At 40.8% G+C, this 23,954-nt stretch overlaps 1 long non-coding RNA gene and 1 other non-coding gene across 4 annotated transcripts in view; one reads left to right on the plus strand and one right to left on the minus strand.

Annotated features, from left to right (window-relative positions):
- The window catches only part of LOC147578196 (uncharacterized), a 270,306-nt gene that overhangs the window by 155,287 nt on the left and 91,065 nt on the right, over positions 1-23,954 (minus strand). The window lies entirely within an intron of this gene.
- Positions 12,984-13,056, plus strand: TRNAI-UAU (transfer RNA isoleucine (anticodon UAU)). Its single transcript has one exon. It is a non-coding gene; the product is annotated as a tRNA-Ile (tRNA).

The raw sequence follows: 23,954 nt of genomic DNA on the forward strand, positions 1-23,954 counted from the left end.
TATGTTATACATAAGTGGAAAAAAATATGAACTATTTTGTGGGAAACTTGCTTACACTGAGCTTTCCCCCATATCATTAAATTCCTAAAGATATGACATTATGAAAAGTTATCTTTTCACTTAGGCTACTAGGCAACTCAGTGCCAAAACTGTTGTTCAATTATAATTGAATTCATCTATAGGTCCTGAATTTCTTATTAATTTTTCCTAATCTTGATCTCCTATTCAGTCTGTTTCCTTATTCTATTTTTTTTTTCATTTTTATTTTAGAGAGAGAAAGAGAGCATGATCAGGTGAGAGGGGCAAAGGAGAAAGAGAAAATCTCAAGCAGGCTCTACCCTCAGCACAGAGCCCAACCCTGTGCTCCAACAACTCCAGGATCATGACCCGAGCCAAAAGCAAGTCGGTCACTCAACCAACTGGGCCACCCAGGCAGCCCCCTTTATTCTATCTTTGCCTTTCCATCCTATATTACACTATGTATTTTATGTGTTTCCTTAAGTTGTTTCAAATCATTGTGGAGTGTGCTTTGTGTAAGTAAATACCAAATAAGTAAATAACAAATAAAATACTAAGACCTTATATGGAGAGAAGATGAAATAATTCTTAGGTCTTATTCCTTCCAAATAGCATGAGAAAAAGATGGTCTTTGGTAGCTATTGTGGCTTTTTCTCCCCAACAACTCTCCTGCTCCAAAGAGTGTATATAACACGGTGGACCTAGCCTTCACCATGAAAAATAAGAGGGCAGTATGAGTTAGGGGCTTCCATTTGCTTCATTGTTTTTTTCTTTTGAACAGTTAGGGAAAGATACTTCAGGACTAGAATACATACAGTCTAGAACATAGCATATTCCAAACACTTGAAAAATATTTGCTTGGTCAGTAAGTCCATTAATGATTGAATTAATTAGCTGCTAGATGAATATTGTCCTCCTTGATGAACATGTTACTTCCTTTAGGGTAAATTATAATAATTGGTCACAATTCTTTCTTCTTTCTCTGTCATTTCAAGGGTTTGGTGGGCAAATTTTGATAAAGTTATCAAAATTCAAAAACATTTTTATACATATATATGCATTATATTATACATATATTTAAACAATTAATATACATATTAACTCGATTACACTGTGTGTGTGTGTGTGTGTGTGTGTGTGTGTGTGTGTGTGTGATGAAGCCAGGTTTGCTGCCAAGGGGTTGGAGTCAGGGACAATCTTCAATGACATTAATGTGTGTGTGTGTGTGTGTGTGTGTGTGTGTGTGTGTGTGTGTGTGTGAGATGAAGCCAGGTTTGCTGCCGAGGGGTTGGAGTCAGGGACAATCTTCAATGACATTAATGCATGGAAGGACCAGACAAACCATGAGGAAAAGACTCTGGAATCTATGAGAATCTACAAGGTTGCTCTCCTCTAAAGAGTTGAGCCCTCTTTCTGCATGCTTGTCCCTCAGAACTGAAAACAAAGTGCCCCAAACAACAGAGCCCACTGAGACAGGTCCCTTCATGTCTATCTCTTGGCAGCTGCACCAAGTCCTGAAGGTCTGCATGCTGGGCTCTGTCACAGCTTCCTAAGACCCACTAGGGATGGAGTGCATGAAGGTAAATTCAGGTAGCAGCCACTCCCTCCACAAATAAGAATTCATGGTGGAGGTCTTTGACTGCTTCCTGGAACTTTCCTACAGTTTAAAATCCTGAGCCTGATCCAATTTGTAAAACACGCAGGAACACACAGTTTCTAAGAGCTCTCCAGCTCTGTTGGGGGGGGGGGGGGGGCAGGGCAGGTCCATATAGAAGAATCAAAGGTATCAAGTCCAATGGCACAAAGAGCAGCCAAGCCTGTAGAATGATGCTGTGAGCCCAGCAGTCCTGAGCCAAGACCCTGTTGACCAGCCTGTCTCTCACATAAACCCAGGCATCCCTCTCAGCTGGTGTTACTTCAGATTCCAAGGTTAAAAGAGACTTTAGCAATCAGCAGTCTGGTCTTGGCATAAATCCATGATATAGAATTCCTGCCAGATGGTCATCTAGTCTCTACTCACTTGCTGTGAAGAAGCACAGCATTCCTATCAAGGGAGTCAATATATAAGTCCTTCCATATGCTAAGTCAGGCTCTATGCTTCCTGTATTTCCTCCTACTGGTTCTGGTTTGTCTTTAGTATGGCCACACTCTTCTTTCCCCAGACAGCCCTGTGCAGATGTGAAGACACTAAGTCAACACCCCCTAAGTCTCATGGGCCTGGTTCCTGGATTTGAAGATTGTCTAGACTGTAACAGTGTTATTCAGTGCATAGCTAAGTTGTGAGCATATGCTCATGTTCACAGTAGTGAATCCACCATTTGGAAAATTTATTACCAGGGACCTTACTTCACTGTCCTTCTGGAGTCTGGAATTCTTTGGAAATGAAATTTGGTATCTTCAAAAAAAATAAAAATAAAAATGAAAACACAAATAAGGAAAAGGGGATAAGAAGTATTGTGTTGGGTGGGGTGATGGAATTTTAGACAGGCCAGGGAAGGCCTCATCTAATGAGACAGACTCATCTCATAGTATGAGGGAGGAGAGAAACAGATGAGTCAACAATGACACCAAGATCTTGACTGAGCAGCTAGAAGAATGAAGAAGACACTGACTAAATGAGGAAGTTTCAGGAGCAACAAGTTTGCAGGAAAATGCCAGGAGCCCTACTTTGGACATCATAAGTTCAAGGTACCTATTAGACATCCCAGTGAAGCTGCTAGGTAGGCAGCTGGATAGAGGGATTCCCAGTTGTAGGGGGAAAAATTCTTACCTGGAGATATAAATTGGGGTGTCGGTAAATGTACAGACAGTATTTAAAGCCATTGGTCTGGATGAAATTTCCACCAGGAAGACAATATATTGAAAAGAAAAGAGGACTCTCCTTTGAGTCACCTCCAACATTTAAAGATTGAGAAGATAAGAAGGAACAGCAAAGGGACTAAGAAAGAGAAACAGTAAGGGAGAAAAAGCTGATGAGGGTGGCTTCGTGGTGGTGAAATGAAATGTTTCAAGGAGAAAGTGGTAAGTTGCCAAATAGTACTATCTGTCAAATAAGATAAAGACGAAGAGATGGAATGACCATGGGGTTTCAGCCAGAGGTTACTGGTGATCACGACACGAACACTCTTTTACTTATATTAGAACTTTGTTTTCAACTTCATTCGTTGTCTTTCAAAGGCACTGAAATAACGATCTGTTTTGAGCTTCCCACAGTGATGTCAGGTAGCAGTATTGTGACCCCATATTGACAAGCGGGCTCAAGATCACACAGTTCTGAAAAGGCTAAACCAGATTCACAACTCCCTGAGTCACAAGGGTCTTTCCACTTCCCCCGCCTGGCAGTCTGTGGACATGAAATAATAGAGGGCATTTTCCAAGTTGTCCTCTGTCCTTTGAAAACTATCTCCCAAGAATAAATTTATTTAAGCCTCTCTACATTACTAACTTGGCTTATAACACCCATGGAATAACAAATGCCATTAATTTGCTGTCCACTTAGCACTGTGATGTGCCCTTTTTACCTCTGCCTACCCCTTCCCAACTGTGAGGGTTGTCTCCAGTACGGACTGTCTGGGTTGTTTAACGAGACCATGTTGGAATCATACAGTCATATTCTTATTTAATCTGCATTCCTGTTCACCACTTCCCCTTTGCAGACAGCTTTTATGCCGACTTTCTTTTGTCTGTCTCTTAAGGAAGGTGTTGAGATGCTGTGGTGGAGAAAAATCCTTAAAAAGGAAAGTGTTTTCCTAAGTTCCAAAATGCTTGCTTCTTTCGATGGTTGTCACACTCAGACAGCTACAGTGCTCTCTTCTGGTGGAGATGCAAAATTATTTCGTACATGCTTCAGATGATAATCTCTGTGCTTATTTTCTCATGACGCAAGATGATTTGGGATGTCTTACATTAGAACTACAATACGAGAAAATTTTAAATAATCTTGATTATTCTGTTCTAAATGCATTAAAGAATTATTGCAATATATGGGCCATCTAAAGAAAAAGGTTTGCAAGTAAAAAATAATCCTACTTCAAATTTAATTTTACTCCCCCCCTGCCCTCCATTGAAAAGGTGAGAAACAAATCCAAACTTACTAAAGCAAAAAAAAGATAATTTCTTGGCTCCTTTGATGAAAAATCCAAGGCATACAGGGTTTAGCTCTGGGCATGCTGGGTTTAGGGGCTCAAATAAAGTCATTGAGACCCATACCTTGGCTCTGTTCTCCTCCACAGATTTCATGGTCAGTCTAATCAGAAAGGCAAGTCTCTTTTGGGCTACAGCATCTCATATGCCTGCAGCTTTGGCTGAAAGACCAAATCGGGTGCCTGAAGCAAACACTGTGGCCAGAGGGACTATATATGTGATTTTCTTAGGTCGGGAAGCATTACATGTGGTAATAGTAGGTACAGGTCATCTCCTCAAGAGCAATAATAGTAACTACAGCTGTAAACCAGAACAAGAGTAGAGTTTTGTTACTAAAAAAAAGAGAAAGAGAGGAAAGGTGGAAAATAGGAGTCAACTCCACTTGGGCACCAAATCTAAAGAAATCTTTCTACTGTGAGTGGAGTATTTTGTAAAGGATAGCATGTTTAGCTAACTGATGGGAAAGGGTAGTAGGAGTTAGCATTACTGAGCATCTTATTTAATTTTTTACATGTCTGTGTCATAGCTGATGCTGTCCTTATTCTACAGATGAGAAAACTGGGGTATGGAGATGTGCAGTAACTTGCCAACAGCCTTGTAACTATTTAGAGACAAAGCCAGCATGGAACCAGAGCTTCAAGCTCGGAAGTCTATGTTACCCCTCACCACGAGGCCCTGCACCCCTGCTGCTGAGAGAAGGTAAATGAATGAGAGTTAAATTAGATGCAGTTGACACTGAATGCCAGCCGTGCAGGCAAGGTAGAAAGCTATCTGTGTGGGGGCGCCTGGGTGGCGCAGTCGGTTAAGCGTCCGACTTCAGCCAGGTCACGATCTCGCGGTCCGGGAGTTCGAGCCCCGCGTCGGGCTCTGGGCTGATGGCTCAGAGCCTGGAGCCTGTTTCCGATTCTGTGTCTCCCTCTCTCTCTGCCCCTCCCCCGTTCATGCTCTGTCTCTCTCTGTCCCAAAAATAAATAAACGTTGAAAAAAAAAAATTAAAAAAAAAAAAAAGAAAGCTATCTGTGTGAAGGGGCCAGCTGTACTGTCCTTGATGTTTTTCACACTCTAAACCATGCCTGTTGCCAGACGCCTGGTCCACAAAATTAAAATTAAAAAAATTTCCTAACACTGAATTGAAGGAAGCCCCTTTTATAATCCAGGGAGTCCACAAAAATGGTATTATTTTAGGATATTTTTGTATGACACAATGTCCCTTTAATGTAAAAAAAAAAAAGGTCTGTCCATATCGATTCATGTTAGAATCATGTATGTAAAGGAAATAAAGTAGAAATTTTCCAGTTTGAAATTGGAAGAATAATCATGCTGTCTTCTGTCCTTGGCCAGCGTCCTGAAAGCCTTTTCTTTTTTTTTTTTTTCTTTTTTTTTCAACGTTTTTTTTTTTATTTACTTTTGGGACAGAGAGAGACAGAGCATGAACGGGGGAGGGGCAGAGAGAGAGGGAGACACAGAATCAGAAACAGGCTCCAGGCTCTGAGCCATCAGCCCAGAGCCTGACGCGGGGCTCGAACTCCCGGACCGCGAGATCGTGACCTGGCTGAAGTCGGATGCTTAACCGACTGCGCCACCCAGGCGCCCCCTGAAAGCCTTTTCAAGAAGAGTGAACACAGAGGTGCCTGGGTGGCTCAGTCGGTTAAGCATCCAGCTTTTGATTTCAGCTCAGGTCATGATCTCATGGTTTGTGAGATTAAGCCCCACATTCGGCTCTGTGCTGGCATCACGGAGCCTGCTTGGGATTCTCTCTCTTTCTCCCTCTCTCTGCCCCTCTCCCACTCATGCTGTCTCTGTCTCTCTGGAAATAAATAAACTTTAAAAAAAATGTTTTTAATAAAAAAAAAAAAGAAGAGTGAATGCAGATGTGCATGTAACACTAAATGTTGTTGTTACTTGTTGGGATGAGCACTGGGTGTTGTATGTAAGTCAATTTGACAATAAATTATGTTTAAAAAAAAGATGCAGACCGTTCTTTGCTTCTCAGCTTAAGTGCTCTGAAAATACGCAGCCTCCCTTGGTATTTAGAACTCCCTCTTGGCATTAAATAATTTCATTGGGAACTGGGGCTAAAAAGAACATCTTAGAGTTCATTAAGTATCATGCCACTTAAACAAGATTTTTAATTTCTCTTGTTCTTCCTTTTGTTAGATAATCAATAACTGCCAACACGTATTTCTTAATGATGTAACTCCCAGAACAAGCCTGGAAAATGATGTCTGATGAACTCACAGAGGTTCCTCCTTATATAGAATGCAAGTCTATGCTTTAAAAGGGATGCTTTTCTGCTTGGATAAACAGAAAAGAAAGCTAAATGTTTCCAAAGTAACTCAGCCTTTTAGCCACAAAGGAAAATCCTGTGCCGAGATTCCAGAATTTCTCTTTGTCTTGGTAATTTTCCAGCACATGTTTTTACTCTTCCAAATGCCACATCAGAATCACAGATGGCAGCATGACTCGAGCAGGTTTGAGCTTCTCTGTTCTTTAATCCAAATCCTAAATTAGACAGAAGTTGATATTAACCTCTCAGCCTCCCGCACCTTTGTCTTTCCCTTCTTGTTCCCGGTTGTTTTCATCTCATTGAGCTTTCAATTGTTTGACCCCATTAGTATTTTTTGCCAGCACAATTAAAGCACCAAAGAGTCTTAGTAATGTTAACACACCACTTCCTAGCAGCTCAAGCATTTCGTTTCTTGTTTCAATTTGTACTCCCAAATCTAATTGAGGTTATCAGAAGAATGCTGGTTGGTTGGCTTTGCCCAGCTTTAAAGGTAGATGTAATGTTGATAGTACATTTGAGTTTGGGCTTTAAAAATTAAAATATCATACTTTAGGCTGTTTCTATATAGCACATTTGGCTTAGGATGTTTCCAATTTTTCACTTTTTATCCAGATGCTGTATATGGTTTAGATGGGACCTTAACTCTTAAAACTACAAATTGCATATATGTTTCATGTACTAAGATTTAAAGACATTAATGTCCCAAATTTCAACAAACTACCCAAAGATATGAATCTCATGCATGATACTAAACTGTTAACTTCTTTTTAGAATTCAGTAATTTTTTACTGAATGTCGACTATGTGTAAGACTTTGGCCTGGGAAGACTTTGAGAAATACAATAAGTAAGAAGAGATCTGCTCTCAAATTAATGTCTGTAACACTCTGTTTAACAGGTTAACCCAAACATATGAGAACATATTACTTCGCTGTAAAAAGATTTCTGCTTACAGATGCCACTGATTCTGTTTGTGTTTTGTTACCAATTTCCATGCATTCGTGTGCTGTAGCATGCAATTCTGGGCTAGCTTTAATGAATTCATTAATTCAACAAATATATAAGCACCAACTATGCTCTAGACATCCTACATGGCACTGAGGATAAAAAGAAAGTTATCTCTTGACTCAAGGGGAACATCCAGTACAATAGATTTGGCTATCCAAATGGATCCTTAAGTATAATGCAGTATGGAATGGGCCATGGAGGCATGCCCAGGGTGTTCTGGGAGCACTGAATAGAGGCCACTATGCTTACATTTTTAAGTTCCTCTCTGCCTAGTTTCCAAACTTCAAACCTTCTCCTTGCTAGCCCTTCTTCCTCTAACTCACCTCTCCCAGTACTCTAAAAACAGAGACCACTGGGAGAAACACATAATGAGATAGACTTTAAATCTGGCTCCATCGCTGATGAGCTATGTATCTTTGTACAAATTGTTTTAACGTCTCTGAGTCTGAATTTCTCCCTCTCTAACATAGAGATGTTAATGCTTCTGCATAGATTTGATGTCAGCGTGAAGGAGAAAACTTGTACGAGGCATCTAGCAGAGAAGCCACATATAATAAATGTGAGTACTCTCTCCCAACAGCCACACCTTCAGTGACCTTATTGGCCATATCTTTTTAAAATTTTTTAATGTTTATTTATTAGTGAGAGACAGAGAGAGACAGAGCATAAGCATGGGAGGGGTAGAGAGAAGGCGAGACACAGAATCTGAAGCAGGCTCCAGGCTCTGAGTTGTCAGCACAGAGCCTGATGCAGGACTGGAACTCACAAACTGCAAGATCATGACCTGAGCCAAAGTCAGACGCTCAACTGACTGAGCCACCGAGGTGCCCCACTTATTGGCCATATTTCATGTCTGGCCTTGTTAACCAGCCTGACTTATAATGCCCACAGCCAATGTTTATTGAGTCACAATGAGCCAGTTGTCTCAGTTCATCCTCACAACCACCCATTGAGTAGATACAGTCCAGCCAAGTGTTCTTACCTTCTCATTCCCACCAAAGCCAGCACACTGTTCTTCCCATACATTCCTACTACTATCTATGAGTGGTCTATGCTCCCAGCCACCTCCTAGCTTTGTAGGCTCTTTCATATTTGCAGTCTGACAGATCCACACTACCTTCTTGGACTGCCCCTTCCTATGCATTACCCCCTATTTGAGGCCTTTTGCTGTACAAGTGTTCAAAGAGTTCCCAGGCACCAGGCCACAAGGAAGACCATATTGCTGGAACAATAGGATTCCTTCTTCATAGTCTTTTCCTATTTCCTTCTCAACACCCCCCCCCCCCCACCACCACCACCACCACCACCTCTGGTCCTGGCCAAATGCCTCCCAATTGTTGTAACCAGCCTTGTGATCAATTTCTGCCAAAGTGATCCTGGCTGGGATAAGCACATAGAAACCCTTTAAGGCTTTCCTGTCTGCTAGTTGCAACGTAGACTTATTTAGAAAGAAGAAAACTTGCCATTTAACTATAGCAAAAGGTAGAGTCTGTTTAATGTTACTAAGAAAAGCACAAGATGCTTCGGGAAACAGATGCCACAGAACCTCGAGGAACTCACCTGGATCCTCACTATGTCTTTCATAAACCACATGAAGAGAAATTTAAGCCAGGAGGCCTTGATAATCCCAATAATCTCTTACTGGTTATCTCACTATCTTGCTTCCTGAAGCATCTATTCAGTTTCCATTTCCCTTTTCTTTAAGGAAAAGCTTTTGTTATATGAACAAGCAATCTCTACCGTGATCGCCCGCACAAAGGAAAGCAAGGACGGGCTAGAAACTACCTGGATTCTTCAATCTGTGGCAAGCTTTTTGATAAAATTGATGCCAGAAGCCAAACATCTCAGTTTGATAATGATAGCTCTTAATCACTAACATTATAATTTCAAGTTGTAAAGACCCTTCTGACCAACAACCACACATTTTCCACTCGGTTCATGGTTCCTTGGAGGTGAGGCACTTGGAGGGTCACCACTTGAGGTGTGCAGACTAAGCTATCTTCCTAGTGGCTTGATGGCATATCTGCTGTTTATGTTAATGACTGACATTGCCTGACAATCTGAAATTAAAGAAATCAGTATCTCATGCATTTCAAGGGGTGGTTTTAGCCACTTCAGAATATTTCTTCCACCAGCTTCTTGTCATCTGAAAATCTGAGGAAATTTTATTTGGTCTACAATCTATCTTTGGTCAGTCTTTTGGTCAAGGTTGTCAACTTTTTCAGTAATTGCTCATCCATTTTAATTCTTTTTTAAATATTTTTAACATATCTAACAACATAAAATCATTTATTTGTAACTTATTATTATCATAGCACTCATTACAATCACTTTTAGTCTAATAATAAATTACTATTGCATTCAGTAATGTGGTTGTTATAACATGTATATAAAAGCTTAGATGTCTTAGATGTCTCCAAAGCCAATCAAACTCATTTTCTCAAACCCAAATCTAAAATGTATTCTTCAACCAGTGTTTGTTAACTCCATAATTTCCCCTCCTCTGTTTTGTTACTCAAGCTGGAAACGTAGGAACTTTTCTCACTCTTGTAACCCTCTACCTCAGGCCCCTACCTCAATATTAGTCATTAGGATCTATTGATTCAATCTCCCAAATCTCCCAAAAATCTCTTTATTTTTAACTTCTCACCATCTTTCCTGCTGCCATCTAGGCCAACCAACTATAATCATGAGGCCTACTCATTGGTCTTCTAAATCCTTTTTGTCACTTTAATTTATTTTCCAATCTGCAGCCAAAGTTAATCTTAGAAAATCTCAAATCTTTTATTTCACTCCCTTACTTAAAATCTTCAGTGGCTTTCCATATTTATTATCTGTGTTTAATACTAGTAGGCCCCAAACAACCTGAAGCCTGTCCCCTTTTTGTTCTTTGCTTCTGACATTTCTCAGCCTTGTGCTCATTTTTTGGCCACATTGGTTGGTCCAAGCTCTTTTCCACATCAAGATATTTTCAAATATTTTTCACTTCCTGGAACATTCTCCAACATTCTCTTATGTCCCCTTAACCAAGCTAACTCTTATTTGTCTGCAGGATAAATAAAACAGCTAAAATGTTCACTCAAGGTGGGGGGGGGGGGGGCTGGGTGGCTCAGTTGGTTAAGCGTCTGACTTTGTCCCAGGTCAAGATCTCATGGTTTGTGTGTTTGAGCCCCCTTTTCGGCTCTGTGCTGAAAGCTCAGTGCCTGGAGCCTGCTTCAGATTCTGTGTCTCCCTCTCTTTCTCTGCCCCTCCCCCACTCGTGCTCTACCTCTCTGTCTCTCAAAAATAAATGAATGTTTAAAAAAAAATTTTAATGTTCACTCATGGAATATTTACTTCCTTCATCCATCCTATTCCACAAACACTCCCAACTAAGCTTCTAGTTCTGTTTCTACAGTACCCTGCATTTTTCCCTCATAGATCAGTCTAGTCACAATAGTAATCACTTGTTTACACTTGTGTTCTTTGTGGAGTGGTAGCAGGTAGAGACCTTAATCCACAAATCCAGATGTGCAAGCAATAAAGCATTGCTTTGTTTTCTTTAAATTAACTTAAATCCAACACTGCTTAAACAACTTGATTCCAAATCCCACCAATGTGCAGAGCTTTTAATCCCAATAATTATTACAAGTATCTGTCCTCTTTTCCTTAGTGTCCTATAAAAATCCAGGTGAGGCATCTTATTCTGTTACAAAGCATTGCAGAGGCCTGTCCTGTTTTTGGTATGCACTGAATACCGTACCGCTTTTTTGCCCTTTTGACATTGTCGCACATGGTCTCTACCTGCTTTGTACCTCTCTTGAGACCCAGGAATCTTTACGGAGGAGAGTGAAAAGTCCATGTCTAGGACTTGAGTCTCCAGATACACTTTGAGTCCTGCCATTGCCCAAGGGTGCTGCCAAGGAAAAGGGTTAGGGTCATTCAACTGGCAAACCCAACAGCCCTGCTCCCACCCTAGTCTGGGAAATCAGCATTCTTTCTCAGTGACCCTGACAGTGTTCTGCTCTCCCCATTTCTCCACTCTCTATGAACACAGTCTTCCAGAAAGAGGGTAGCTTTCAAAGAATTTCTACTTTCTGCTCCCAAAAAGAAAGCTTGTAGCAAGAAACAAAATCATCTGCTGAAAATAAGGAAATGACCAATGGAGAAGGAAAGAACATACAAAATAATGTGTATAGACAATTCATTAGGGCAACTCTTGCCCATAAAGCATGTTCAACACACATATTTATTGAAAGAATGGATGGATTTGAATTAACACATAACCCTATCATATGTTTCATATGTGTCCAAGTGTGTTGACAGACATGCCTACATGTACAGAGGGAGAGAAATGTGAGGTGATTTTTATGGACAGTAAGGAGGCAGCCTTTCCGTTCCCTGTGTTACCCATCATAGCACCACATCCAGTGCCATGGCCAGCTATGCACTTGCAGACACAACCACAGTCATTGTGGGAAATAAAATAAGAGGAAAATTAATAGGTATCATAGGAGAGTTCTCCATAATACATGAAGCCTAGTATGTGTTTTCCATAGGCTAATAGCAGTCTGCCTTCCCCTACAAGGTAGACAAGGAGTGTGAATGATTGGAAGATAGAACTGGCTGTAAGACATCTTTACCATGTGTGAAGCCGAATTGAGTATTTGGGGTATAATCAGAGTTTAAATCAAGTAGGATCTAACAAATCATGTACAATGGTACTTAGATAACCTTCCTCTCAAATACACAGAATATTTCTACTTCCCTCTGCCATGATTGAGATAAGTTCAGAAAGATTTATTACCCTTCTTTATAAACGCCAGACATGGGGGGTGAGGGAGAGATAGAAGCTGATTCTGATGTAGTTCCTCAACAGGATTTCTTATTTTTCCAGAAGACACCCAGCAATTGGGCTATGCTGGCAGAAATTTGTTTCAACTCTCTAAAGCACCATATTGTCTAATATGTGGTTGATGCTTAAGAATATCAAATAAAGAACAATCATTTCCTGGGAATTCAGCTCTCTCCCAGCTATGAACAGTTGGATTTTGCAAAATGTGTTTGTTTCTCTAGCACTAAAGCCGATCTGGACTTTGGCAAGGCACCTATCCTATAGGACTGGTTCTTTTAAGAACAAGCCCCAAGCTCCCAGAAGCACATTTGCTCAAATGTGAGTGGGCTGCAATTCAAGTAATTTGGTCCCTAGCGCCTTGTGACAATCTTGTTTCTGTTTCTGTGTTCTTTCTCCAGCTCCCCTCCTGCTTTGCCCCTGAAGATTGATGCACCATTTCATCTGCTTTTTCAGAAACCTAGTTTCCTTTTCATGTCCCACTTCTGGGCTCACATACTGTCTCCTAAGCCCACTATTTCCATGGACTGATAATCTTCTATAAAGTCCCCCATCTTGCAAAAGATTAATATTTGGACCTCCAAGATATCTATGCCCATTTATAGCCCCACTCGATGAGCCCCAGACCAAATCCTAAATTAGGATCCTAATTAGATTAGGTTACATAATCCTGTCTTGGAATCAAAATCTTATCTTTAGGTTCCATGGTGTAGTGGTTAGCACATCTGCCTTATACCCAGAAGATCCTGGGTTCAATTGCCAGTGGAACCAAAAAGTTGCTTTAGTTTCCATTCAAAAGAAATTTGGTGAATCCTGTCTCAGAATCTGAAGCTTTATCAAAGAATTTTAATACTGGATTTCTAGTTTTAAAAGAATCTCAGGATAAAAAGGTACAGGGCTAGCCTGATATAGATACCCTGGCTATCAGTCATATCCAATTTATTTCAATCACTGGTAAAGCCAACTTCTTAAACCAAGATATTCAGCTTTCTTTAAGCAGACTCCATTATTTAATATTTAAGCTAGTGCAGAATCATTTTTTTTTGTGTGTGGCACACACTCTGAACACCAGGCAGAAAAAATTACTGTTATCCTTTTATTCTGAGGATATAGGACACATTTTTCCACAGGATGATTTAGGTGTTAAGAAAAATATATGCATCCGGACACATTAGATTTAGTGACACAGTTGACAAGTAAAGGCACATCTCCATCCTCTGCACCATAAGCTCTTCCTCAACATAATTATGACAAGGAAATGCCCAACTCACACTTACCAGGTGAATAACACATTGCATAAGTCATATGATGAATGAGGATAAAATCAAGTCACAGAGCATTACTGGAGAGAAAAATAACATCAGAGTAGAATCCAACCATAAAATTACAGCCAAGGATGCTGTCACAAGTTAGCATGGCTAATGGAAATAGCAAGTCTAACAATTGTTGCTCATGGACCCAACCATCCTTCTTCCATCCCACCCAGACCATCTAATCCACCCTTACCTTCAGCCCTGTTACATCATCAGAAATCAATCCTAGCCTTAGGAATGGGTTTTAAGAAATTACAAACTAATATGTGGATGTGATACTCATACAAGCGCTGACCTTGCTTCCTAGAACACAATCCACAATCGCATCTGGGTAGTTTTTTTCTGCTCACTCAAATTTTACAAAAATATGGCTTTTGAAACCAAATGGGTATAAATTCCTACCTTATTTCCATTAAGGAAGCTTTACTTCTGATCCATTGCCTATGAAATAAAGATAAAATAATTTATTTGCAGAGTTTTATAAGCATTCAGTAGGATAATGTGCCTAACAAAGAGTCAAGTACATGGTATATGCTTAACTTGTTGCTTTTTAAAATTCTCATAACTACCATTCTTTAGGTTTCCATTAGTTTAGTTTGATACCTGTTTGTTACAATTTTTAACATCTCATCTCAAAAATCGCAACACTCTAATTAGGCATTTATTCCTCTAGGCCTTCACTGTGCAAATAAAGTATCACTAGTCACATGTGGTATTTAAATATAAATTTTAGGGGCGCCTGGGTGGCTCAGTCGGTTGAGCGTCTGAATTCAGCTCAGGTCACAATCTCGCGGTCTGTGAGTTCGAGCCCGGCGTCGGGCTCTGGGCTGACGGCTCAGAGCCTGGAGCCTGCTTCCATTCTGTGTCTCCCCCTCTCTCTGCCCCTCCCCCGTTCATGCTCTGCCTCTCTCTGTCTCAAAAATAAATAAAACGTTAAAAAAATTAAAAAAATAAATAAATTTTAATTACTAGTTTTAAATAAAATTAAATATTCAATTCCTCAGTTGCACTAACCACATTTCAATTGCACAATGGCCACATATCGCTAGTGGCTACTGTACTGAACAATACAAATAGCATTGCCATTATGGCAAAAAGTTCTATGGGACAGCACTGACACAGATAATATCTAAGCACCTTACAATGTATTCCATTGATTAGCTCTGAAGCATTTCATAACCTTTTCCTCAACATGTCAACAGATGACAAGTGCCCCAGAGACCATCTGCTTCTGTAACACAAGTTTTTAAACTTGAAACTTTTTCACTCTGTGGTCACTCATTCTTTCTATTAGTTTCTCTTAAAAAGCCTGCTTTCCCAGGGGCACTGGGTGGCTCAGTCAGTTAAGCATCAGACTTCAACTCAGGTCATGATCTCATAGTTTGTGAGTTCAAGCCCCACATTGAACTCTGCACTGACAGCTCAGAGCCTGGAACCTGGAGCCTGCTCTCTCTGGATTTTCTCTCTCTCTCTCTGCCCCTCCCCGGCTCATACTCTGTCTCTATCAAAAATAAACATCTTTTTAAAAAAGCCCTCTTTCTCCTCTAAACTTCCTCCTAACCAAGGCATCTGTTCACATACAAATTATCTTGTTTCCATTGTCATTAAACATCACATCCTTTTTTTAAATGTTTATTATTTATTTTTGAGAGAGAGCGAGCAGGGGAGGGGCAGAGAGAGAGGGGGACAGAAGATCTGAAGTAGGCTCTGTGCTGACAGCAGAGAACCCAATGCAGGGCTTGAACTCATTAACTGTGAGATCATGACCTGAGCCAAAGTCAGAGGCCTAACCAACTGAGCCACCCAGTGGCTTAATGTGCCCCATTAAACATCACATTCTTGGGTACCTAGGTGGCTGCGTTGGTTAAGCACCTAACTTCGGCTTGGATCATAATCTCACGGTTTGTGGGTTCAAGCCCTGGGATGGGTTCTGTGCTGACAGCTCAGAGCCTGAAACCTGCTTCAGATTCTATGTCTCCCTCTCTCTCTGCGCCCCCCCACCCCTGCTTGGGCTCTGTTTCTCAAAAATGAATAAATGTTCAAAAAAATTGTTTTTAATTTAAAAAAAAATCACATTTTTAAATTCAACTCTGAGTTCAATGAACTCTTCATTTACAGGGATCTAAATTTCAGAATATTTAATAAAATAAAGTTAGTCATGAAATTAGATCACTAAAGTAAATTTCTACCCAAACTGTTTAGGAGAACTATGTCAAGCTAGCTACATAGAGCTCAGGTCATGTTTTTCTTTATCAAAGTGAAGAAGTGTCTAGTATTTAGTGTATTTAGTATTTAGGGCATAAAAGATAGAAAAATAAAGCAAACTAAGCTGTAAAATCCTATTCCCAGAAAATCTTCAATATCTTACTTATATGCAATAAATATCTAAATATTTCCTAAGTTATATTTTAAAAAACCACAAAATTTCCTTTTCCCCTACCAGCCTCTATGTGTGTATGAGGGGCGGGGAGAGGGGAGCCAGGTGGCAGGGGGATTAGGAGGGGTGCTAAAGATAAAACAGAAGAATAGAAACTAGCTATAAAATTAGCAATGAACAATTTATTGCAATGCTTGGACTATTATTCTTATAACTCTGTAATATGACTTAATGTACCGAAGGGACAAGTTATTTCATATCTCCAATTTGTGTAGTGGGGGTCTGTTCATCTTTTAAAAGACATATACTCTGTTAAAAGGGTAATAGTATGTATAGATTTTAAACTGAATGTCAAATGAAAAAAGAAACTCATACAAAAAATAATGGCCCAAATTAACGCTGTCAAAGAAGAATATTCTGGTGATTCAGAACTTGGAGTCAAAAAACCCCGAATATTTGTCTACCCCTGCCCCCTTGTGGTGGTATGTGCCTCTTAGGTAAAACAAGCAAATTTTTTATAGATTTGAAACCCAACACGTCAGTTTTGAAAACAGAGAAGAGAGAATTAAAGTAGAAAGGAATTATTATATTTAATACATAATAAAATAATGCTATTTCCATTAGCATGCATGTTAGTGTAACATCTGTGGTTAATTTTTAAAAGCTGCTGTACAAGAATAGTTATAAATGCAAAATCTAAATTTGTCTGAGACAGAAAGAAATAGCAAAATTATGGTTAATTTTTATTTTAGGTGTTCAAAGTCCTGTAATGGTAATTATACAGAACTGTGTTTTAACCATAGACTACAAAGGATTAATGATATATGTCATTCACCCAAGATGATGGATGTTTACTGAAGATCTACCATATGCCAGGCATAGGCTTATATTTTGGGAAGCAAATAATTGTTTGGAAAAACAATAATAAACAGTCTTTTCCCTCATGGAGTTTATGCCTTGTGGAGAAAAAATACAAGCAACATATAATCATACTAAAAAATTACAATCTCCAAATGACGTTTGAAGAAGACAATATGATCCTATGAGAAGAAATATATCTAGCAGAGGGGAGCCTAAAAAATAGAAGAGCATTTTGGAGGCTGTGCATTTGGAGGCAGGGAGTATATGAGAACTCCCTGAGTTCTCTCTGCTCAGTTTTACTGTGAACCTTAAACTGCTCTAAAAAATAAAGTCTAGTTTAAAAAAAAAAAAGGAGAGAGAGGCATTTCATAACAAAGGACACTGGGGTAGGTATGAAGAGGCATGCACAGGAAAGCAAACAGGCAAAGGTTCTGGGCTGAACAGTGGCGTGGCATATTCTAGAGTCTGAAAAGGCCAGTCAATGCCTGGAGCCCAGAAAAAGAATGAGTCCTCCAAGAAACCCAAAAAGGTATCCAGGGGCCAAAAATTGCATGAGCATATGGGCCATCTTATGAATTTAAGAATAATAGAAAGCTATTAAAAGTTTGTAAGAGTAATAGAAAGCTATTAAAAGGTTTTAAATAGGGTGGGGCACCTGGGTGGCTCAGTTGGTTAAGTGTCCAACTTCAGCTCAGGTCATGATCTCGTGATTCAAGAGTTCAAGCCCCATATTGGGCTCTGTGCTGACAGCTCAGAGCATGGAGCCTGCTTCAGAGTCTGTGTCTCCCTCTCTCTCTGCTCCTCCCCCACTCATGCTCTGTCTCCCTAATTTTAAATTTAAAAAGTTTTAAATAGGAGTATGACATAATCTGATTTGTATTTTACAAATATATTAAAATGTTTTAAATAAATGTTAAGAAAAGAGGGGCTAAGAAAATTATAGGCTGCCTTTATAGCAGCATATAGTACTGTCCTTAAAGAGGACAAATATCTATCAGCCAGACAAGAGACAATGAGTTTAAAAAAGAAGAGGAAAATAACCTCTGACCACAGAAGCTTAGAAACCTATGATCAGAGAAGTACTTAGGTTGTGAAAGAATTCATAGACATTACTTAAGAAGGATGCTAGAGGAAGAGAGACTTGAGTTAACACAAGCAAGTTGGGGAAATTGGAGACAAGACTGACAGCACAGGCAACTTTGGTGGCAAACAAGCAGACAAATTCACCAAAACTCCGTTCACCAAATGGCCAAATCACTGACAACCAATCCATCAAATATATGGATTTGACAAAAGATAATCTTATAAGTTTTAAGAAGAGTATTTGATTTGATGACCGAATATGAAATAGTTCACATGAACTAAGTAAAATTTTGCTTTTCATATGGGGATTCTCAGTTTACACTGGTTTTTACTTCTTTTTTAAAATGTCATTTTAAAAAATGGGGGCCCCAGGGTGGCTCAATCTCTCGAACGTCCAACTTCAGCTCAGGTCAAGATCTCGGGGTTCGTGAGTTTGAGCCTCAAGTTGGGCTCTGTGCTGACAGCTCAGAGCCTGGATCCTGCTTTGGATTCTGTGTTTCTGTCTCTCTCTGCCCCTCCCCTGCTCATGCTCTTTCTCTCTCTCTCTCAAAAATAAATAAACTTAAATAAATAAATAAAAACAAAAAATAAAATAAAATGTAATTTTGTATTGATCCAATCTTTCAGCTTTCACCTGTTATCGTTTATTATATTTTTAATCAATTTATTTTTTACCCTTCTTCAACATCTTTTTGATTTGATTTATTGTGTTCCTTGTTTTTTTTCCATTGTTTTTTGTGCTTTTCTGAATCATTTTGCTAATTGCTAACCAAGTCGTGATACCCTAACTGTTCTTTGACAGAAATGACATTTTTAGTTTCATGGGGAAGTAATGTTTTTAACTAATTCTGATTCTTTTGGATGACTTTAAATTGTAATTCTAAATTTAAGTTAATTTAAACATTTTATTTCATTAAATTTTAATCTAGTTTAAAATTCTGATTTATTTTAGTGCCTGTGAGTTAAATTTAAAGTTTAATCTTCATTAAAGTTTAATTTAATCTTAAACTTTAAATGCTAGATATATAAAAGGAAAGTTGGATGCCATTTGAGGAATTGGCAAAAGAATTAGAAAAATGCTTAAAATTCACCAAAATAGAAAATGACATTCAAAGATAACTGAAAATATTTCAGAGGTAGACAAGTGATCCCATTACATATCAAATGGCGGGGTGGGGGGAGGTTGGAAAATAGCTTTTCCTTTGAAAAAAAAATTTTAAATAAATACTGATACTGTTTTTGCTATTCTTACCATTCTGCCAAGTTCCCAGGTGATACATCAACCTTAAAAAGTTAGTATCCATAAAATCTTATTTCATCATTGGGAAACACACTTAAACATCCACAGAGCTTTAACTCTTAAGACTGTTTGGAATAAACTGATAAATCTGATGAATCCAAGCATTTGGCAAATGGTCATTCAGTGAACTGGTCCTTTAGCAAAGTGTTTTCAAATTAGGAAGTGTCTGATTCACTGTAACAGAGATAAGCTCTCTTAATTCAAGTCTCTCACAATCTGCAGGAGAGATAAATACTCAAATAATTACAAACTTTCTGATAAATGTTTAGAAAGGAGGTGGGTGCAAAGTTCTATGGTAGCACAGGAAGCAGGGGAGGGGAGCAGCCAACTCTGCCTCAAGGAAAACTTCACAAGGTTCACAACAGCAGTGACAATATAGCTTATTATTGAAATATTTTTCCAAGCATAAAAGGAAGAAAAAGATAAGTAAGCTTTTTCAAAGTATGAAAGGGCCCACTGTTTTCTGAGAATGGCAAATAATGTAGTTTCAGCATTCAATGTTCCGGAGACATGGATCATGACAAATGGTAGGAAATGGGGAGTGAAAAAATCATTTCAAGTTGAGTTACATTTTAGAAATAGAATGTCTTGTTAATTAACAAGACTAGAGTGTATTATGCTAAACAAAATAAGTCAGAGAAAGACAAATATCATACGGTTTCACTCACATGTGAAATTTAAGAAAAAATAAACAGATGAACATAGGGTAAGGGAAGGAAAAAGAAAATCAAAACAGAGAGGGAGGCAAATCATAAAAGACTCTTAACTACAGAGAACTGAGGGTTGCTGGAGGGGAAGGGGGGGTGGGGAGCTGGGCTAAATGGGTGATGAACATTAAGGAAGACACTTGTTGGGATAAGCACTGAGTATTCCAATGAATCACTGGGTCTGCTCCTGAAACGAATACTACACTGTTGTTAACTAACTTGAATTTAAATAAATAAAAATTTTTAAAAAGACTTAGAAATTGACTTAGAAAAAGACTTAGAAATTGATTGGGGTGTGAGGAATGATGAAGGAGTAGAGCCTCATTTGATGTGCAGTTTCCAACTTGGACTCATTTAGAAATGAGTTCGAGGTGCTTGTGCAGCATTTAAATTGAGAATGTCACATAGAAATTGCTTAAATGGTTATAGAATTGAAGACCAATGTTCATATTCATGTGGATAAAAGACATGGGCATGAGTGGCATATAGTTTATAATAGGAGTGAATGATATCAGCAAAATATTTAGAGTTAAAAAAATGGAATTGGGGGCTAGAACCCCAAGGAGCACCAACATTTAAAGAGGTAAAAGAATACCCAAAATGAGACTGAGAAAGACGAGTAGGGTGGAATGAAAAGGACACTAAAACAGGGAACTTGGAAAGAAGGAAAAAGAGAAGAGAGTAGTCAACAGAACTAAATATTTCAGAAAGGGTAAGTGATTTAAGAACTAGGCAGTTTCCACTGGATGTATTACTCGAAAAGAGGAGGCACTTTATTTGAGGTGTGAGGACACAAACCGGGTGCTTGGAGAGTGGAGGTGAGGAGGTAGAAACAGTAAATGAAGATCGTGAAGAATGGAGCAGTAAGCTTCAGGGAGTAGTTTTCCTTGAGATTGTAGACATTTGAGCATGTTTAAATACAAGTAGAAAGTGAAAATAGAATGAGGGACTTTAAAGATACATGGTGGTTCAATCACACTTGCTTTGTGAGCAAACTGCTTGATTTTTCTGATCCCAATTCTTTCATCTGCAATATGGGGATATAAAATAGTGCTGACTTCATGAGCTCTAATGACATAACCCATACAGAGCTTCACATATTACCTGGAATATACTAATCACTTCATAAATACTTGTTAATATTAAATAGCTTAAGGAGTGGAGTTGGGATAGGAGGAAAGGATGAAATGGGGATTTGGATCCGTGACTATGTATAGATTTGGCAACAGGAAATTAACAGGTTGAGTCACATAACCACTATTCTTCAAGTACAGAGCAGGAAAAAAAATGGTAGAAGAATCAGAGGTTTAAGAAGTGAGAAAAAGGACTGCATTCCTTATATCTAAGGGAAGATGGAAGGAAGTATAGAAATTAAATTTATCAGGTATCTTTTATGAATCATGCATTAAAACAAATGCTTTGTTTACATTATCTCATTCAGTTCTCAAAATAGTTATTATTCCCATTTCCTAGATGAGCAAACTGAAGTTTCTATATTACAGTAGGCTAGGGTAATAATAATATCAGCCAATGATTCAATATAGAATAAGTTTATTTCTTGCTGTCAGAATAGTCCAGGATAGTGACAGGGCTCTATTGCCATAGCCACTTAAGAATTGAGGTCTATAAAAGCTTTGCCATGTTCAATGGTATGATTTCCAAGTTTGGCATCTCCAGCCAAGTGGAAACTAGCAAGGAGGGGCTTCTACCTGTTTTGGTGGTAGTGGTTGTGGTGGTGGTGGTGGTGGTGACAGTGACATGGTGGTGGTGGTGGTGGTGGTGGTGGTGGTGGTGGTGATGGTGACAGTGGTGGTGGTTGTGGTGGTGGTGATGATGGTGACAGTGGTGGTTGTGGTGGTGGTGGTTGTGGTGGTGATGATGGTGTAGTGGTGGTTGTGGTGGTGTGGGTGTGGTGGTGGTGATGACGGTGACAGTGGTGGTTGTGGTGGTGGTGGTTGTGGTGGTGGTGATGACAGTGACAGTGGTGGTTGTGGTGGTGGTGGTTGTGGTGGTGGTGGTGGTGGTGGTGATGGTGACAGTGGTGGTGGTTGTGGTGGTGGTGATGACGGTGACAGTGGTGGTTGTGGTGGTGGTGGTGGTGGTGGTGATGGTGATGGTGACAGTGGTGGTGGTTGTGGTGGTGGTGATGATGGTGACGGTGGTGGTTGTGGTGGTGGTGGTTGTGGTGGTGGTGATGATGTAGTGGTGGTTGTGGTGGTGTGGTTGTGGTGGTGGTGATGACAGTGACAGTGGTGGTGGTGGTGGTGGTGGTGGTGGTGGTGGTGGTGATGGTGATAGTGGTGGTGGTTGTGGTGGTGGTGATGATGGTGACAGTGGTGGTTGTGGTGGTTGTGGTGGTGGTGGTGGTGGTGGTGATGGTGACAGTGGTGGTGGTTGTGGTAGTGGTGATGACGGTGACAGTGGTGGTTGTGGTGGTGGTGGTTGTGGTGGTGGTGATGATGGTGTAGTGGTGGTTGTGGTGGTGTGGTTGTGGTGGTGGTGATGACGGTGACAGTGGTGGTGGTGGTGGTGGTGGTGATGACGGTGACAGTGGTGGTGGTGGTGGTGGTGGTGGTGATGATGGTGACGGTGGTGGTTGTGGTTGTGGTGGTGGTGATGATGTAGTGGTGGTTGTGGTGGTGTGGTTGTGGTGGTGGTGATGACAGTGACAGTGGTGGTGGTGGTGGTGGTGGTGGTGATGGTGATAGTGGTGGTGGTTGTGGTGGTGGTGATGATGGTGACAGTGGTGGTTGTGGTGGTTGTGGTGGTGGTGGTGGTGGTGGTGATGGTGACAGTGGTGGTGGTTGTGGTAGTGGTGATGACGGTGACAGTGGTGGTTGTGGTGGTGGTGGTTGTGGTGGTGGTGATGATGGTGTAGTGGTGGTTGTGGTGGTGTGGTTGTGGTGGTGGTGATGACGGTGACAGTGGTGGTGGTGGTGGTGGTGGTGGTGACAGTGACAGTGGTGGTGATGGTGGTGGTGATGGTGATGATGGTGACAGTGGTGGTGGTGGTGGTGGTGATGACTGTGACGGTGGTGGTGGTGGTGATGACGGTGACAGTGGTGGTGGTGGTGGTAGTGGTGGTGGTGATGACAGTGACGGTGGTGGTGGTGGTGGTGGTGGTGACAGTGACAGTGGTGGTTGTGGTGGTTGTGGTAGTTGTGGTGGTGTGGTGGTTGTGGTGGTGGTGGTGATGGTGATGGTGACAGTGGTGGTGGTTGTGGTGGTGGTGATGATGGTGACAGTGGTGGTTGTGGTGGTGGTGGTTGTGGTGGTGGTGATGATGTAGTGGTGGTTGTGGTGGTGTGGTTGTGGTGGTGGTGATGATAGTGACAGTGGTGGTGGTGGTGGTGGTGGTGGTGGTGATGGTGATAGTGGTGGTGGTTGTGGTGGTGGTGATGATGGTGACAGTGGTGGTTGTGGTGGTGGTGGTGGTGGTGGTGATGGTGACAGTGGTGGTGGTTGTGGTGGTGGTGATGACGGTGACAGTGGTGGTTGTGGTGGTGGTGGTTGTGGTGGTGGTGATGATGGTGACAGTGGTGGTTGTGGTGGTGGTGGTGGTGGTGGTGATGGTGACAGTGGTGGTGGTTGTGGTGGTGGTGATGACGGTGACAGTGGTGGTTGTGGTGGTGGTGGTTGTGGTGGTGGTGATGATGGTGTAGTGGTGGTTGTGGTGGTGTGGTTGTGGTGGTGGTGATGACGGTGACAGTGGTGGTGGTGGTGGTGGTGGTGGTGGTGACAGTGACAGTGGTGGTGATGGTGGTGGTGATGGTGATGATGGTGACAGTGGTGGTGGTGGTGGTGGTGATGACTGTGACGGTGGTGGTGGTGGTGATGACGGTGACAGTGGTGGTGGTGGTGGTAGTGGTGGTGGTGATGACAGTGACGGTGGTGGTGGTGGTGGTGGTGGTGACAGTGACAGTGGTGGTTGTGGTGGTTGTGGTAGTTGTGGTGGTGTGGTGGTTGTGGTGGTGGTGGTGATGACGGTGACAGCAGTGGTGGTGGTGGTGGTGGTGATGGTGATGATG

This window comes from Puma concolor, chromosome C1 (genome assembly GCF_028749965.1).
Source record: "Puma concolor isolate L17-30 chromosome C1, mPumCon1.1.hap2, whole genome shotgun sequence".
Classification (NCBI taxonomy): domain Eukaryota; kingdom Metazoa; phylum Chordata; class Mammalia; order Carnivora; family Felidae; genus Puma; species Puma concolor.